The 9,759-nt window shown below is 46.2% G+C and overlaps 1 long non-coding RNA gene across 1 annotated transcript; it reads left to right on the forward strand.

Annotated features, from left to right (window-relative positions):
* The first annotated feature begins 1,452 nt into the window (after positions 1-1,452).
* LOC129153279 (uncharacterized) lies at positions 1,453-2,460 on the forward strand. Its single transcript, XR_008559461.2, has 2 exons — positions 1,453-2,038; positions 2,104-2,460. It is a non-coding gene; the product is annotated as an uncharacterized lncRNA (long non-coding RNA).
* The last annotated feature ends 7,299 nt before the right edge of the window (positions 2,461-9,759 follow it).

Below are 9,759 nucleotides of genomic sequence, written 5' to 3' on the forward strand. Positions count from 1 at the left end.
CGATGTCAGCGTCGCTGGCCATGTTGCTGTCGTCATCCCGGGGTGAAGCTGGGAAAACAAGCAGCGCCGTTTTACTGTGAAAAAAATCCTCCTGGGTGCTTTCCGTAGCGCTCCTTTAACCATTCCTTCATTAGACTTTCCAGCACCCATCCTTTCTGGTTGACTAAAGCCGCACCTCATTATAAGCCGCATGGTTCAAAGCGTGGGAAAAAGTAGCGGCTTAGTCCGGAAAATACGGTAGTTGAGCTGCCAGAAAACCCAAGCTTAAGTGCGTGTGTGTGTGTGTGTGTGTGTGTGTGTGTTTATTTAAAAAAACTCCCACATCAACATCAAAGTCATCCATCATCACCTGTTCTCTGATGAGAAATGATCAAAGAACAAACGAGAGACATTTTAACTCTGATGACATTTAATTTTGAATTGGCTCCTTTAGTTTCTGATGTGTTGCTGACATCATCACCACCTCATCACAGAAACTAAGACTGATGAGACTTTCATTATCTAAACCACTTCAGCAGGAAGCCGGTATCTGTCTCCACAGCGGACTCCCAGGACACGCAGAGACATGCAGCCACTCACACGTGGGCACACATTTGAGTCTCTACCTAATGCGACGTTTTGGTTTATGGGAAGAAATCGAGGAACCTGGAGCAAAACCACACATGCATGAGGAGAACATGTTAATGCCTCACAGAAAGGCTGCAGCCAGCATTTCAACTGGCAACTTTCTTTGTTGCAAAGCGCCAGTACCAGTTATGCAGCCTTTACAATGAAGATACCTCCAGATCTTCAGACAACAGTGTGAGGAATTCCTGTCAAACCATTTCATCAAGCTGCAACAGAAAATCTGAAAATGAACCATGAGCTGGTCATTAACACCAGGCTCTGTGGGGAACCACAGATTTATGGCACAGCACGTTGCCGTTGGCAGCAGAGAGCCACGTGTCTCCTCCAGCAGTAGCGAGGCAGCTGAAAGGCACGGCCCAGGTTCTGTTCTTCGCTCTGGGTTTATCTGGTCTTAACTGGAAGCTTTAGGTCAACTTGTGTTTTAGAAAAGTCCCGGAGAATCCTGCTAAAGCTGTCTGCTATCTTTACACTCCACCTCCGTAACTACGGCTACAAGCTACTACTGTAAATCTGCTTAACAGCTCACCTTCTCCCCCCAGTCGGAACATTACGTTTGGAACGCTGACCACAAGGAGCGTTTGGACCTCGGCCCAAATAAACAACGACAGAAGAGGAACCGAACTGGGTCTGGTTTCTGCGTGAGCAACGTCTCCGTGCGTCTGGGAACAAACTGAATTGCAAAAGAAAAACAAAACACACAACAAATAAGTGTTTGTCTGCTAGTGAGGGGTGTAAAGGGTCTAATAAACAGTTCTACACACATCCAGATGTTATCTCCTGGTTACCTGCTTTTACTAACCAAACAAAGAGCTGGTTGTTGATCTGTTTGTGAGGAACAGGTGGAACTGGACCAACCACAGTCATGGATCTGGAGCTCAAACACCAAGAAATGCTAAATCTTCACAGAAACAGCTGGGCGTTCCTGTTGCTTTAATCAGACGGAGCCTCACATCTGTCATGATCTGTGCTGCATACCCATCTCTGCTGAATGTTGTTTACAGGTGGGTGTGTCTGGAGAGCCCAGCTGTGCCAAATCAGCTCATCAGCGATCAGGGGATTTAAGGAGCAGCAGGACATCTCACCATTGCCAGATGATACTCAGTCTTGGGTAGTTTCTAGCCCTCCTTTTGACCTTCTTAAAACAATTTTAGAATTTGTTCGTCCGCCTGTTCCTGCCCTTCTGGTAGTTAACCTGCTCTGCCCTCCTGATTCCTCCAGTTTCCAGTTATCTGTTCATCTCCACTCTCTGCCATATCTCCGGAACCTTCAGCCACATTCCAGTCCTGCCGTCTGCCCCTGATCGCCAGCTCTCCGTCACCCACCTATCAACCTGCAGCTCCTCGGTCTCTCCATCCAGCCAGGTCTGACTAACCCCCCCACCCCCACAAAATACCGGATCATCTAGGAAATGGTAAGCCTTCTTATTTCTCCATTGTCTCACGTTGCTCCAGACTCTGACCTCTCTTCCTCTCTCAGACCCCCACGGATCCCTCCAGCCCCGCAGAAGCTTCGCCTACCTCCAATTTATTATAAATCATTTAAACTTACCTTCTGTCTCTCGGTGGTGATTCTTCATGTCGTGGGTAAAGAAATTACCCTCAAACATGACAACATCAGGCGTTGTTTCCTTGGCTGTTCTCTGAGTTTTTTTTTTTAAAGAACTTTCTTGCGATTTGGGTTGTGATGGTGCTTTGTGGTCTCCTACAGAGCGCCGTAAAAAACATTACTTCTGATCATTGAACGCTGCTTTTCACTTCTCATAACCACTCTCCATGTCACCTGACAGTATTACGTTATGGCATACTTTGATGGAATAAAACTTTTTGATCGTTATTTCATGGAGAAGGTACAATTCCCGCCGTCAGAGGTTTGTCATTCTGGTGTGTAATGTCCAAGGTTCTCAAAGCATTCGGCGTCAAGGTGGTTGAATTGAATTTATTCAGTCAAAACATAATACAATAAAACATTACATTACATTTAAAGTGACTGAAAAGGCTCAGGCTGACGCAAAATGCTGGTCTTTTTAAATAAATTAATCTACCCCTTTAACATATAAATCTGTACAATTTAAGCAAAACAAAAGAACTATACCGTACACCATTTAGTCATAAGTTCACAATACTCTTACATTTACAACACTACTTAAACTCTTGTTACTGTCAACAATTATCTTTCAAAACATCCTTTTAAACAACAAATGTAACACAGGTTCTTACATTTACCCTGGCATTATTCCATAGTTTAACCCCCACCACAGAAATACATGTCCTCCTTTTTTGCCAGAGGAACGATACATTTATTATCTCTAAAATCACACTTGGTTTCTACACAAGAAAAAAATTCAATTCAATTTTATTTATATATGCTCGCCCCGTAATCGGAAGGTTGCAGGTTCGAGCCCCGCTCAGTCTGTCGCTGTCGTTGTGTCATTGGGCAAGATGCTTAACCCATGTTGCCTGTTGGTGGTGGTCGGAGGGACCGGTGGCGCCAGTGCTCGGCAGCCTCGCCTCTGTCAGTGCGCCCCAGGGCAGCTGTGGCTACATTGTAGCTCATCACCACCAGTATGTGAATGGGTGAATGACTGGTTGTGTTGTAAAGCGCCTTGAGGGGTACCAGGACTCTAGAAGGCGCTATATCAAATACACGCCATTTACCATATAGCGCCAAATCACGACGAGTCATCTCAAGGCACTTCACATAATAAACATTCCAATACAGGCCAGTTCATTAAGCCAATCAGAAAAAATGTTTCCTATCTAAGGAACCCAGCAAATTGCATAGTGTCACTGACTTTACAGCAATCTTCATACTAAGCAAGCATTTAGCGACAGTGGAGAGGAAAACTCCCTTTTAACAGGAAGAAACCTCCAGAGCAGGGGTGCCCAATCCTAGTCCTGGAGGGCCGGTATCCAGCAGGTTTTGTGGTTTTTCTTCTCCAACACACTTGATTAACTGGTTGAATCACCTGTGCAGCAGCTCATCAGGCTCTGGGTTTATGCTTGACGAGGTCCGCACGGCTCCGCGCGGCGAAATTGCGTCATTTTAACAACCACGCACCTCTGCACGGCACAAAATTTCCGCAACGCACACCTAAGAAATTTTCTAATCACGCAGACGGTCGGACACGGAAAAACATGGCGGACCGGCAAGAACTAGTATGGCAGAGGTTCGTAAATACAGACATTTGTATGATTCAGCTCTCAGAGATCACCGTGATCAACATGTTGTTAATAATTCTTGGAGAGAAATAGCTCGCACTGTCGGAAAAGACGAGGACGCTGTTAAAAAATGCTGAAATGCCATGTTGTAAACAGTAATTTTTACTTCTACCATGGTGTAGTGTTGGATGCATGCTGTAGAGCTCCATGCTGCCCCCTACAGTTTGGGAGAATATTGGCTCACCGCAGAGACGAGCCGCATGAATCATAAACGCTGCAAGTTGTGAAGCGCGTTCCATCTTCAAGCCGCATCACCAAGCGAAAAGTGAATGCGTCAAGCATAAACCAAGCTTCACTGGGGATCGGAAAGACAGAGCAGACACACGCGCGCACACACACACACACACACACACACACACACACACACACACACACACACACACACACACACACACACACACACAGAGAGAAAAACTTTTGTAGACTTTGCGGAAGTAACTTTAATTTAGCTTGATACATTATTTACATTATTTTATAGTAAACTAAATTGTTAAATTTAACATGTGATTTTTAAAACGACAGATGTGTATGTGCCAAATAATCTGCCTTATTAATAATACGTATTGCAGTTCACACAAACCAAATCATTTTAGCCGATTGTCTCTGGAGCAGGGTCATGGGACATGAAGGGGAGCCGTGCAGGTCTCTGACGGTTATCCTGACTGGAAGAACATGTGTTGTTGTTTGCAGCCAACAAGCCAACCCTTTGACTTGCTTTTGCTGTTAGCCAGCTGGTGAGTTAATGGGTTGGTGATGAGTTAGTAGTGAACACAGATGGTGAATTATGTGTTCTCTTTAACATTTGTTTTCTTTTGAGGAATATCCTGTTTCAAAGTGGAGGTTGTTGATAGCAAATGAAACAAGCTGAACAGAAAGATGGTCTTTGACGCCCGTTTCCTGCGTTAGCCACCAAAAGAAAACAGATGGAAAAAGCTCAGGTCAGAAGAGGCCACACAGCTCTACGTCACGCTGTAAAATTTACATTCATGGACTCATCCCCAATCGGAGGTGAAACGTTCGAATATCATAAATATTAATGAGCAAGACTCCCAATTCGATTTTCCGCTCTCCCACTCTTCCAACAAACTTCTGCTTCCTGAAACAGGCTCCAGCTGTCTTTCCACGGAGAACAACCCACAAGGCATTCATTCATTCTACCAGCAGCTTATTAACATACTGAGTGCATTCCCACTTTGAGTGATTGTATATTATTAGTGACATTGCACTCATGGACGTAATTTATTGGGGGGGGGGGGGGGGGTACACACACACACACACACACACACACTTTTTCCAAAGTCAAGTTTTGACCCCTGCACTTTTTACCATCCAAAAGCAATATTACGCTATATTAAATTAACACTGGTTGAGCTCTAGGACCAAGTGGAAAACAACCGTTTGTGTTGAAGCCTGTTTCCCATTAGAGCATACTGTAAAGATACCCCCCACCCCCCTTTGTCCCCCCCTACTTCTAAAGTGAAAATTACGTCCATGATTGCGCTTGTTCTCCAGGTTGTGTCACGGTGCAACCAGTTTTCAGTGAACTTTGTGACCAGATTAAGGCCTCAGACAGATCGTGACCTTTCAATCCTCAACAGACAGAAACACAGGAGCTGGCCGGACAGCAAAGACATTAAGGAACAGGATTGTGGACGGCGTGTCACAGGTGCAGACTCTGGAAGCCCTGGGGTTGAGGACTACTCAGATTACCCACTGAGTAATCAGCAGAGAGGATTCCCTCATTTCCTGAGACCTCGGAGCATTCTGACCCGCAGCACGGTCCGACAGGATGTGGGGTCAGGAAGCTCTGAGGAAGAGTCCAAAACAGAGGAGGCTTTCACATGAAGCTAAACTAGATGTCACTTAACCCTCATTAAACCATTAGCTCCCAGTGAGATGGTTCTACAACAACAACATGGGGGGCACTGAAGATTAACGAAGCTTGCCGGATTAACAGCAGCTAGCTGTACCGACATCCATGTAAACTCACAATAATCACCAGGTGAAGAAACATCAGACAGGGAACGTGTCTGAAAAGGTCAAAAAACACAGAGCTGATCAGTGAGAAGACCTAAAGCTGCTTTACTGGTTTGTTAGAAGACAAATATTTCACTCCTGGTATTTTCTATTCGTTTATTTATAAAACATATGAAAGTTAAAAAAGGAAACAAAAAATCGTAAAAGTCCTCAACATCTAGATTTTCTTATCAAAACCAGACTGTAAACGCCACATGTAGATGCTGGGGATCGGAACGCCGAGGCCTCTGCCACCCTGTCGTATAACATATAACCTCCAGCCATGAGCTTCGAGTGACGATGGAAGAACGTCAACAACACAAGCGTCCGAAATGAGTTTCCCCTGTCAGGTGGCCGGGACCAGCCTCAGAGAAAGGGTGAAGAGCTCGAACGTTTGAGAGACTCAGCGAGGAGCCGCTGCTCCACCGTGTCAACAGGGGACCGTTGAGGAGGCGTCGAAGCTTGGCGATAATTCTCTGAAAATAAAATAAAAGGACTTCAGCGTTGAAATGATTTGAGTTTCACCTGTTTTTACCGATTCGTTGCGGAAAACTCTGAGCTTTTATCTTCTAATGCTGTCACATCAGTTTAAAAGGATGTGACGAGCTTTTATCTGGCTGACAGCGAAAATAATGATGATGGACCCAACATGGTGGATCTGGACAGAACCAGGATTCAGGTTCGGTCAAACCCTCCTTTAAAAGTATCGGGTTGATATTTAAACCCGCTGGGGCCAGTCATCAGCTCATCATCAGCTCGCCAGTGTGATTCACCATCAACACGAGCTCACATGTGAAATAATGAGGCTCGAACTCCCAGCATGGTGTTCATTTGCTGCAGCACTGAACGCTAAATGAGGCGCGCATGTCGAGGCATTGTTACGCTTCCTGTTTACCATGGACATGCGATGTTCTGACAGAATCTGAAGCAGACTGCGTCCACGCTGGAGGTCTTCCTGTCACGCCATCCTCTAATGAGAGACTACCCACAGGACCAACGGATCCATCGCCACAAAGAGAGCATTCTCTAGGACGTTGACTCTGCACGATGACCGTTTACTGACCGGTCTGATCAGCCAGCGTTCACATGTTCAACTGAATTCTCTCAGAGTTCTGCTGAAGAAAACAGGTCAGAGTGTTCGCAGAGAGTCTCCTGGCTTCGCCTCGTGGGAGATGGACACGTTTGTTCTGAGCTGCTGGTCCGATTCGAGATCACAAAGAGGCTTCGACAGTCTCTGATTAGTGTTTCATAATAGAATCAAACACATGAGGATTTCATCCAGTCAGAGAACAGAACGTTAAAAACAAGACTGAGTAATCCCAGATTTCAAAATAAAAAAATCCCGCACCTGATCCCCTTCCAGCTCTACAATCTCCTTCAGAGCTCACCATCCCTGGTCCTTGAGGGCCTCTTTTAGTAGTTTCTCTGCTCCAACACACCTGATTCAATGACCAGATCACCTGTTCAGCTGGTCATCAAGCACAGGTGTGTTGGAGCAGAACTTAATCAAAAACTAAGAACTTAGGTCCTGTCCACACGTAGCCGGAGATCTGCCAAAGCGTAGATATTTTTCTACGTTTTGGCCTGTCATCCACACGAAAACGGATCTTTTTAAAAACTCCGGCCAAAGTGAAGATCTGCGTTTTCTCCGTTTTGGGTGTCTGCGTGTGGACAGACAAAACCGGAGTTTTAAGGTCCGCAACGTCACTTTCCGCGACAAAAAAATGCTGACATCACGTGTGCGACCTGTGTTTACACTAGCTGACAGCATGGATGCCCTCAGAGCTGCGCTCGATTTATCAATTGTCCAAGCGCTTTTTGCTTGTTTGTTTTTGCAAGCGGAATTACTGCTCCTTGCGGAAGACCACAGACGAAGGACGAGGGAAGTACTGCCGCCTACAGGTCTGGCATGTCCTTAACAACGTATTTATCCGGGTACGTGTGGACAGAGTTTCTTTTTTAAAACGAGGTGGTGTGGATGCAAGTTTTTGGAGGGGCGGATATTCGTTTTTAGAAAAACCCGGCTACGTGTGGACTAGGCCTTACTCTGGGTGTCAACAACAACCCAAACCCAAAAACCAGCTGAGACCTTCGGTTCTGGCCCGTGGGTTCTCTTATGGATGTTTTGTTCCCATGAAGCCCTGCTGGCGCGGGTCGACCTGCAGTCACCTGAGGTCCTCGGAGGAAATGTGTGACACACTGACCTGGTTCTGCAGGCCTTTGTTCTGTGTGAACTAGTAAGTGGAACGGAGCAGCTCCCACTACTTTGTCCTCACTCTCTGCGGGGGGTCACATGACCCCCACCCACCCTGCTTCCTGCTTGGCCTTTCATAGCTGTGGCGTGTGAAGGCCAGGGCCAGGTTCTGGTGGAAGGCCCAGCCAGGGAGCGAGGACCCGGAGTCGAGAGAGGAAGAGCGGGAACGCTTAACACTGCACACGGAACTGCCGGGTTACAGGTCACACACCACCAGACTGCTGAAACACACACACCAGAACCAAATCAGGTTCGGTTCAGTCCAACAACCAAGCTGCTGGAAGGACTCCAGAATGTGCAGAAAAATAATCTAAAACATTAATTTTGCTTTGTTTTCCTGATTAAGGACAGAATCTTGTATTACAGAACCGTGATGTTGACCTGCTCCAGAGGCGATTCCATCTGATTCAAATCAGAACCACAACAGAGATGAATCAGTACTCCAGAATATTGTTGAAATAATCTAACTCTTTGTGCACTGGAACCAAAGAGAGAAAGGATCATCCAGGTTATTTTCAGGCCAAAGGCTCGGTTCTGATGGTACCTGTTGGGAAGAGGGACCCATTGACAACCCGGTTCTGTTGGTGATTTTAAGGCATGTTTGCAGGAAGAAGAGAAACATGAGTTTAAGTGCCAGAAATGAGTGAGCAGTGATTTTTATGTTCTGACTTGTGACACAACCCAAAACTCTAACTGCTGCCGGTCCGGACTCAGAAGTCCAGAATCTACTTCTCATATCAGAAATGTTGCTGCGGAGAACTTCCCAAAGAACCTAAACACACAGATGTTTGGTTCTCCAACCCCCCTGACTCCTGAGCCTTGATGTTTTGGGTTCTGGGGTTCCCCTCAACCTCGGGGCCCCTCTCTAAGCAACTTGGCTCCTTTGTAGACTCGGGTCGTGTCCTCGGTGAACGTTTGGGTCATGTGGAAGCAAACAGACTCTGGTGTCGCACTCTGTGTCGGTCCAGTTCTCTGAAAACAGCACACGGGATTCTTGGACCCGGAGCGCCTGTAGCTGCCAGTGTGCTCTTGGCTCAGAACACTCAGCCTGTAACAGGTTGCTTCCCTCTGCAGAGAGCCGAGGGATGTGAGGTACAACGGGCTGCAGTCAAGCCCGGTTCTGTGAGGGACGCGTGGTCCTGGGGGCACAGAGGTCATCGCTTCAAACAGATTTTTATCTCATTACTCTCCAAGAACTCTTCCAGAACACGAGGAGCCAGCGCCGGTTCTTTCAGAGATCCGACGGGAACGCCTCTCGCGTCCAGTCAAATCAAGCGTGTTCTGGCCTTTTAATGAGCTGACCCGGTTTCCCCAGATCCAAATGAATGATCCATTTCTGTTGCTTCACTCTCACACAAAGCTCCTGATCCAGAACAAGCAGAACAGTTTGGTCTGAGCCTGAGGCGTTTAATCCTAAACAACATCAGGCGTAAACATGTAAACACAACAAACCCCTCCTGAGGTGCACAGAAAGCAGAATCGTGAATAAAAACTTTTGTTTCAGCTGCTGTGACAGGAAGTGGAGACTAAACTCATCTTGTTTTTTTTTTTTTTTTTTTTTACATTTATGTAAAGTTTATTCTGGGAAGAGACAGAAAGGGAAACATTCTTCCAGAATCTGTTGCTCCAGCTGTTTTCTCATGA

Source organism: Nothobranchius furzeri, chromosome 9 (assembly GCF_043380555.1).
Source record: "Nothobranchius furzeri strain GRZ-AD chromosome 9, NfurGRZ-RIMD1, whole genome shotgun sequence".
NCBI classification, from domain to species: Eukaryota; Metazoa; Chordata; class Actinopteri; order Cyprinodontiformes; family Nothobranchiidae; genus Nothobranchius; species Nothobranchius furzeri.